The 10,018-nt window shown below is 37.5% G+C and overlaps 1 long non-coding RNA gene across 1 annotated transcript; it reads left to right on the plus strand.

Annotated features, from left to right (window-relative positions):
- Positions 1–7,949: 7,949 nt before the first annotated feature.
- On the plus strand, positions 7,950–8,398 carry LOC110927513. Its single transcript, XR_002585684.2, has 2 exons — positions 7,950–8,092; positions 8,178–8,398. It is a non-coding gene; the product is annotated as an uncharacterized LOC110927513 (long non-coding RNA).
- The last annotated feature ends 1,620 nt before the right edge of the window (positions 8,399–10,018 follow it).

Genomic DNA, 10,018 nt, shown 5'->3' on the forward strand with positions numbered 1-10,018 from the left:
TTCTACAACAACTATTATTACAAATTCAGTTAAATGATACGTCCCATACCGTATCCCAAATAAATAAACAAATTATCATAGATAACAACTAAACAAATAGTACTGTTTCGACAACTCAGATTTAATTATTACAAACCAAGCGAGTGAAGTACTGCCCAGAGTCATTAAGACTCATCTGGACAAGATCTACAGACAGCTAATGCCATAGATGCTTGATCAGACAACTCCAACGACTCCATGGCAATTGTTTATCTGCTTCTAGAAACCCCTAGGTAGACCACTACTTACAACTATTTGTTGGGCTCTAAAGCTTTATTGTTGCCTCGCTTTCCTAGCAAGCAAACACGTTATACACCTGCCACATACGTTAAAATAAAGTCAATACATATAATGTAAAGGTGAGCACACAAGTTTGATAATAGCATATAGAGTTCGAATAGTTTACGCATAACCAGGCACGTACACAGAGGAAAACGATGCATGTTAATTATCGACATGGGACCATCGGTACCAACGACTGCGGATTGACTGTCCGAGACAGTTCGCAATACATGAATACCACCGTAATCCATGCAAGTAATTGTCCTTAACAACCCCCGTGTGAACGGGTGCTGAGTCCAAACTATAGTACTATGTTGCTAAGGTAGGTAGATAGCACTCCACGTGTAAACATAATAAACATCATTCATTTAGTTAAATAGCACATGCAATCGGTTAGCGTTCAAATAGTTTTGTGTTGATTGTGATTTGATAGATAACGTATGTAACACCTAAAAGTGCTAAAAGCAAAAAGGGATCGAGTATACTCATAGTGATTGATTATGGGTTGAAGGGAGCGCTGAGAGTAGATTAGCCTGAATAGTTCGATAGTATACGATGAGTAACACGGAAATGCAAACGAGTGATATTGGGTCGATCGGTCCGGTCGATCGGACAACAGGTTCGATCGAACGAGCGGTTCGTTCGGTTTGAAAGTCCGTTTGAACAGTCCTATTCGATCGGCCGGTAGGCTCGATCGGCTGGTCCTTTCGAGTGGATTGTTTCTTCCTTTAGGAAGGATGTGTTTGTGTATGATGGTTTGAACTTTTGAAGTTTTTGCAGCATTATCAGGACATATTGAAGTATCCTTACCTTTCAGGTCGGTCGATCGAACGGAACGTTCGATCGGTTAGCCCAACCGATCGGTTAGTCACTCAGTATAGTCCCTTGGCAGGGTTGCACTCGATCGGGTGGCATGCTCGATCGGGTGGCACTCCAATGCTTTAAACGAATTGAAAAATAGTTAAGTGTTGAAGCATAGTATCTCATGATCCGAAGATTAATGTTACCAATCGTGTAGCACATTCGATCGAACTTCACCTCGTCAATAGTACACTTCTTGAAAATGTGGAACCATGTGTTAGCCGATCCGCTGGCCCGGTCGATCGGCTGGGAAGTTCGTTCGGTTGGGTTGTTCGTTCGAATAGCCGACCGTTCGGCCAGCATTTCTGACCTGGTTGGCCTATCGTCTAACACTTGGCGGTTTTGATTTCTTTGATATGATTTTGAGGTATTTTGACGGCGATTTGAACCATAGAACATGGGTTCTTACTTGTTTCATTGGTTCGGACAGGAATCACCCAAGTCCGGCCAGTAATGTTCAGAACGGTAGTTTAGCGCTTAACCGATATCGGGGTAACCTCGTAGTTAGAATCTGAAACTTGAACCTTGTGTTTGACAAAACGATTTGTGAGCTGGTTCAAGTTCCGTTTCTACCGGTTTTAGTGTACTGAGTGTAAAAGAGTTGAAAGAAAGTCGGAAAATCCGTCTTTCAATATTTCACACCGTGAAATGTTAAGATCTATGATAGATTTTTAGTTTGTTTATGTGGAAATCGGTTAGATCTAAGCTATTCACGGTTGAATGATGCCAAAACATGATGTTCTTGAAGAACACCATGATGTCACCACCCAAGAACACCTAGATCTTGGTGATGTCATGGTTAAAATCCAAGTTTCAAAAGATAGAAAGGTGTAGAATCATGTAATGAACAAGAACGTACAAGATTTAGAGTGAATACTTACCGGATTGGAGAGACATCTGAGAAAAAGTGAAGAATAGGAGCTGGCCGATCAGAACTTTCCAAAAGTGGAAATGAAGACAAGGACATCCCTATTTATAGGCTTCCAAAAGGGGAAAGGTGTGACCGATCGGCCAGGCTTCACTGGCCGAATGGGCTGCCCGATCGAACAGCATGTTCGATCGGTTGGCCTGTTCGATCAGGAGGTCCTGTTCGATTGGCACAACCTTTGAGTGTTTTGCGACAATTTTTGATATTTCGATTTCGACGAACGATGATTTGAGTACGATAGAGTTCCTAGTCAAATTACTTTCAGTCCCAACTACTATATCTAACATATAAGCATCCTGATTTCACATTTCGGGTTCGATTTCGATTGAGTTTGATTGCCTTTCGAGTTTCGATTCGATTTGATTGATTTACCACACATAACAACATAAAATAAACATGCACAAGTAACACATAAGGCACACACACACACGTATAAAAGTACCAAAGTTCGCATAATTCGAGATTCGAGTTCGATGATTGATTGATTAGCTTGATTATCGATTAATTTGACTTTATCACATTGTTACTTCCTACTATTCAAGGTCGATTAACATTTCGCATTCGATTAACATTCGATTCATTTGATTATACAACACTTACTCCACATAATACAATAATTAAAATAGATTAAATACAATAAAAGTCAACATTTGACTTTGACTTTGACATTCGAAAACACGAGGTGTTACAACTTTAAAAATGTGTTTATCTAGTGTATTATACGTTACAATTTTTTTTGAACATATATTGAATTATACATTCGTGTCAATCATGTTTCGGTTTGCAGGGATATTTTGTTCGGCAACAACGGTAACGTGCCGGTGATGAGAGGGCTTTTGAGTCGATGATGCCTGGTGTAACTGTGCCTGGTCCGCGGTATTGAACTATGAAGAAAAAAAGAGGAGGATTGGGACAGCCCCAAGATTATTCTGTAGTGCAGGAATGTTGGTAAGTTATTCTTGTACTTACCATATGAGTTTAATCCAATTTCTGGAGATTAGTAAGTGAAAACAGACTATATGTAACACCCCCAAAATACCACCTGCGGAAACCCCGCGAGGCGTGTTACACATCAGAGTCTGAGCCACCAATCACATTGAACCAATAGTAAATACTTAAATAAATATGTCATTAATCGCCAAGATTAAATGTCAAACACGATAATAAATTTCCAAGAGTTATGTAGCGGAAGCAAATGATAAGTTGTTTAGTAATCGTTTCAAAATAAACTTAAAACCAATGTATCAATTAAAATAATCCAGCAGCTTCGATCCATGACCACTTCAGCACGCCCAGATAGCAAGTCCATGTTCCAAAGTTAACGACCTACAAGCATGCAAACAAGTGTGTCAGACTACGCTGGTGAGTTCAAGGTGTTGCTTACGTGTGAAGTTACCAGATATTAGTTAAATCAACTCGTTGTTTGTTTCTGATATCGTTGTTAATTCGTTTGTTGTACCGTATGCAGCGTCAATGATGGGAATGCCTAACCCCAATGCCTTACAGGCATTGGTCAAAGTCAAGGTATCAAACAACCTTGACAAGCTGTAGGAGGTCTTATATCCGCATTACAAGTTGTCCCAGTAATTAGTTCACGCCCGTCCTTACGGCCCGGTGTGAGGGTGCCAAACCTAATAGCGCTATCAACTAATTACCCCATTGCCTTACAGGCAATCCGGTAAATGATTGTTTCTATGTTTCAGTTGTTTACCCCAAGTTTCCCTTCCAATGTTTACCAGTTGTCCCAAACCACCGGGACGCATGCTTGAGAAAATGTAATGAACTCACCTTGGTTTGCTCGGCAGATTATACCAAAGTTACTTGAATTAAAAGTGGTCAATCACGTCCTAACAGGATTACCGTACAAGTCAGGTTGGGTTCAAGTAGAGCACGTATGTTCACACATAGACTAACAAGTCATAAGTACGTAAAGTTCATGGTAACACGTTTGGTACGTTAACAGTCAAGAGCATATAAAGACAGTAGGCCCAACATGTTGTGCGATCCACAACATGTACCGGCCCAAAAAGTAACACATAACAGCCCAAAAACATCACGGCCCAATTCATTAACCAAATAACAATCTTGTGCGATTCACTTAGATTAACCAGCCCAAATCACTCATCCGGCCCAACAGTTAATGGACATAACACTTTGTGCGATTCATAAAATCTTGTGCGACTGGGGTTACATTGTACGATCAGGTTCCTTTGTGCGACTGAATTGAGTTGTGCGACCCGGCCAGTTGTGCGATCAGGACCTCTTGTACGACAGGAGGCCTTGTGCGAGTGAGATTTTGGGCAGTCCGGCCCAGTAACAACAGTTCAACATGGGCTATAAACACGGGCCCGATTAGGCAAGCCTTGTGCGACCGGGAGCCTTGTACGAGTGGCTCCCTTGTGCGATTAGTTTTGTTATTTCCATGATTTAAGCAACCGGTTACAATTCTTTATCAGTTTCCAAACATAAGATATCAATTAACACAATTTAGGTTATCACCATTCCCTTAGCCGATCAAACAAGAGTTTTCAACATTCGATTCATATGAACCCTAAATAATTTCAACAAGAACATCTAGCATATTCAATAACATGGTTCAAGATCCTAGCAACAATAACATCATTCGGTCGGGAACACATATACGGGTTAACATCCATATCAAAACCGATTCACATGGATTTTATATCATCATACAATTGTGACCGATTATCAAGAACACTAATAACTAGCATCATAGTTTACCATGTTAACAAGAGTATTATCATTAAACAACAATCATGAAATCGAAACACATAATCATCCATCATTTGTAAACACATATCATAAGGCACTAACCGGTTAACAAGCTTCGAACAAGAATAATCCGAATCAAGAAAGCTTCGAACAGATGGGTGTTTGGCTGCCTTCGAGTTCGAGAGAGAGAAAGGGAGCTTTAGGGTTTTGAGTGTGTGAGGTGAATTGTAACAAATGAGGTGTTTACCCTACCATCTATTTCGTATAAGTGTAGTGGGCCGAATCCCTTCATGGGTTATCTATGTGTTTCGGATTCAAAGAGAGTGGGCCGAGAGTGTCATGGGTCAGCCCATTAGTTTGTGCGATCGGCTATGTGTTGTGCGGTTCGGACAAAGTAAACATATTCATAAACATATAACCTATCATAACGTCATAACATTCAATAATTCAATCATTTGATAATTCAATCAAATTCACATACGTTGCATACAATACAAAAACGGGTTTGAAATACGAGTTGTCACAGTATCCCCAACTAAAAGGAAATTTCGTCCCGAAATTTGGTACGCACTCACTAACGTAAGCTATGTTGTTCACTAGTTTTCCTGGGGTGTCACACTATATCATGTGAGCATAGTGAATAACACCATGTATTATTTGTGTCTGCTTAAGTAACACCATAGGTCTAAAAATGATAACACCATTGTTTAATTGTGTCTACTTAAATAACACCATAGTTTGCTTGTGAATTCTTAAATAACACCATAGTTTGTTATAAGTTTACAAATTTTTGATTACTGAAAAACATCACAACTTGTTTTTTGTTTACCTGAAAAACACCACAGCTCGAAAGCAGACTGTATAATGTGGGCATAGTGAATAACACCATGTATTACTTGTGTCTGCTTAAATAACACCATAGGCCTGGAATTAATAACACCATTGTTTATTTGTTTCTTCTTAAATAACACCATGGTTTTCTTGTAAATTCTTAAATAACACCATAGTTTGTTATGTGTTTACAAATTTTTGATTGCTGAAAAACATCATACCTTGTTTTTTGTTTACCTGGAAAACACCACAGCTCGAAAAAGATTTTGTGTTGTCTGATGATGACCGATTAGCAGAGTTTACGACAAATATGAATGTTGTGTTGGCTTCTACAAAATCAAAAGTATTTAAAGGTTTCAAGATGGTGTTTATACCTATGTTGACCGGGCAACATTACTATCTACTGTTTTTCAACTTGAAAATAAGAGATATCTTTATTGTTGACAACGTAGAAGGTGCTGCGGGCTTAGAAAGATACCACGGAAATGTGGAGAAGATGGTAAGTTTATGTATGTTTATATTTATGTGGATCCCATAACAAAAAAAAATATTTCTTAACATCAATATTGTGTAACTGCAGATAAGTGCATTTTTTCGGTATCTAAGACAGATGCATCCAATAATCACCTCACAACTAAGGAATACACAACCAGTTCGACTTGAGTTGCCATGGCAAACACTTTATAATGGCATTGACTGTGGTATTTTCCTGATGCGGCATATGGAAACTTACACTGTTAATCTCGTATAATTTTTTGTTTATTAAAAAAATAATTAAAATACATGTACACGAAATATGAACAATTCTGATGGTTCGGTATTGAATAGGAACACACGTGGGACATTGGATGTGTGGTTTCTTGAATGAGAGGGACATCAAAGGAGAGGTGCTGCCTGATCAAGCAAAAGAAATCGACGATCTACGTAAGAAGTACCTCTCAAAAATGCTCCTAAGCGACGTGAACATGGAACGGGGCCAAGTGAAATGAGAAGTACAAGAATACGCACTTTTGGACGAGGATGAAAGGGTGAGTATGGAAGACAATGCAATCAGTCGGATTGGTGAAAGGTTGGGAGCTGCCGTGTAGGTGGACAACAAAACACCTTAACTTTTTGTTAAAAGACAAAAACATTTTGGGAAATTTTGATTATATGACGTGTTAGCATTTTGGCAAAGTTGTGATTATGGTATAATTTTACTATGTAAAGCCTGATTACAATCGTAAGCTGTTTCTGTTTTACACCTTTTTATTCTAGTGTTTTAATGAATTTCTATTGCCATTTTCGTCACAAAAGAATGTGTATTGACCAGATGGTTTTTTACAAACTAATTGATGTTCATGTTAATGATGTATAAAAAAACATACCAATTGCTCTGCATAAATAAGACACTATTGGCAAGTTAACACCATAAAGCTTCACATACATAAATAAATAACATGAACATATCAAACACATATTAATAAACCAGTGCAACTACTAAAACACAGAGAACAAAAAATAACACCACAGGTTAACAAAATAATTTTTTTTGTGTGTATAGACAAATAACACCATTAACCTTGCAGCATACATAATAAAACATCCTTGCCGCGTACATACTCAGAAGGCCAGCAACACCTCACACACCCATGCGTTTTTAGAACACATAAATATGTGTTTTGATATCTACTAACAATTCATGTCTACGCAAATGGTTTTACATAGACGTGCATCATCTTTTTTTCCTTAAATGCAAAAAATGATTTTATATCTGAAAAAGAAAAAGAAAAAGAAAAAAAAGAAGCTACAAAATATTGTAGAATATTTTTATTATACTTTCTTGTTACAAGATATGTTAAAATATTACAACCACATTTTAATTTTTTAAAAACAAAATTTGCAACAATCATATTTACCTCCATCCATTATTAAGTACCAACTTAACTGATATGATTTACAATGATTAAAGATTATTCACCTATTGTACTTTATAACACTTGTAGCCTGTACAACGTTTGTCATTCTAAATAAGCATGATATACATGTGGTATAAATAAATACGTAAAAGATATAGAACACCATATGCGTGCACAACTCGTAGAAAGCATATACACATCATAGAACATGTATATATTTGTAATTATATGGTACATGCTTGAAACACGTAATAAACAACTAATAGTTTGTTAAGAGTTTGTTAGGAGTTTGGCAAAGAAGCATATACAATGTTGAAATGAGTAAAATAAACGATTGCCCCACTACTAAAATGTGCATATAAATACCAATTGTTTCTCCATTATAACCATCCTCAACTTTATAATTGGAAGAACAAATACAATCTCAAAGTCCATACAATCTCAAACTCACCAGGCATAATGATGAGACTTATGAAATTACAGTTTCTGGTAGTTCTTGTGTTGATGATTTGGTACCAGGGTAAGTTCTCTTTACGAAAATATTTTCGCATGTCACAATTTTTAAACTAACTTCCTAATCTATAACCTTGATGTCAAATTTTAAGGTGGTAAACATGATTCCATTAACATCAAACCATTTGGGGTTCCGTCTCCAAAAAAAATGCATTTCGCGTTGTGTTAAAACCAGTTATATACTCAAGTATTGTTGTGCTGGGGTAGAAGAAGACTCTTGCTGCATCCCGAATGAAGCATTATGTAATAAAGACTGTCCATCATTGCAAAATTGTTGTCCCCACAAATAAATATTATTGCTATTATGATCATAGACTCATCTTGCAATAAAGAAAATAAGACATATTTAATCAATATATAGTTATTTGACAATACACAAATGATATTCTCTTATAATATACTCTAAATCATAATCATCCATTTGTTATGAATTTACACCGAGATAGATGGTAAACATGCAACAAGCTGCGTCGCTACCTCTTTTTGAATAGCAAAACTAATTCTTTTAAAAACTACGTCAATAGATCTCGGGGTCATAACATTACTATGCATGACCCGTTGAACTCAACTAAGTAGGTACACAGCCTCTGGCGCAAGGAAACCAAAAGTATGAAAAGCAAATGGGATAAACACGTGCTAGTTGTCAAGGCATGCTTTCTCGTGTTTGATCGCTTTGCCCGAAGTAGCCATTTTAGCAGCGTGACCTACCGTGAATGCACTACTCCTAATCCCACAAGAGGGAAACCCCTGTTAGATCCACACATGTGACAACTGCCAAATTTGCATGCATCCGTACAATTAGTTAAACAATAATTAATGATTGATGACTGTGCAGATTTACAAATTATGACTTGAATTACTTCCTGATTACTGCCATATACATACATGTGCATCACATACTGCTTGATGTTATATCATTGACTGCATGCAAACATATTGACATAAATGATGCACAAAGCACAGTTAGAACAGTTAAGTGACAAACTAGAAAAATGCTGACGGAATTCAGTACATAGACAGACGTTGTTTTGAGACCCAGTATGGGCCAGAGAGTGTGTACTACACTAGTATAGAGTGTAGGGAAGTAAGGACCACAAAACTGTTGTTCTAGGTGATAGTTTAAGTGCCGGAAAGTGCCTAAAACTCACATAAAGTGCAGAATTTAGCAGAATTCAGCAAAAATCAGCATTTTATCAAGCTGGTAACATGCACAAATATGACTAAATGGTCCTGAAAGCTTTCCTAAGTGTCGGGAATTAAAAGTGTCACAAAAGGGTACATAAAGAACACTAAACGGTATAGTTTAGCACTTTAATGAACCAGTATCTAACCGAACAACCAGACACTGCCCGAAACATCAAAATTATACTAGAAGCATTGTTTTAATGTTTTTAAGCTAGTTATGATCCCCGAACACCCTAACACACTATATAACACATAACACACTTAAACACTAAACATTATACTTGAAAACTAACTACATTATCTAACTTACCATTAAACCACAACCTATCCCCCCCCTCTCATGTGGATGGTCACAAAGAGTGGCCCCACCAAAATCTTCCCTTGATTTACTAAGATTGGATTAGAGATCATGTCTTGTACTATTGGAACACATTAACTAGTGGATAATCCCTTAAAATGGTTATAAGTATAACCTTGAAGATCATTAGCTCATTACACCATCTTCTCCTCTCCTCCCTTCCCTCTTTCGGCCGAGAACAAGCAACCACAACACCGCCATCATCATCTTACTTACATACAATCCATATACCGTGCTAGGAGGTATCTAATGAAGCTTAGTGGTCTTGGATCTTGAAGGACCTTTTCCATTTGCTTTTATCCAACACATTTATCATCTTCAACATCTTGTGTTCATCCCTAGCCATAGAGCTAGTAGCAAGGCCCTTATAATCTCTTGTTACTTCATATT

Source organism: Helianthus annuus, chromosome 2, assembly GCF_002127325.2.
Source record: "Helianthus annuus cultivar XRQ/B chromosome 2, HanXRQr2.0-SUNRISE, whole genome shotgun sequence".
In the NCBI taxonomy this organism is placed as follows: Eukaryota; Viridiplantae; Streptophyta; class Magnoliopsida; order Asterales; family Asteraceae; genus Helianthus; species Helianthus annuus.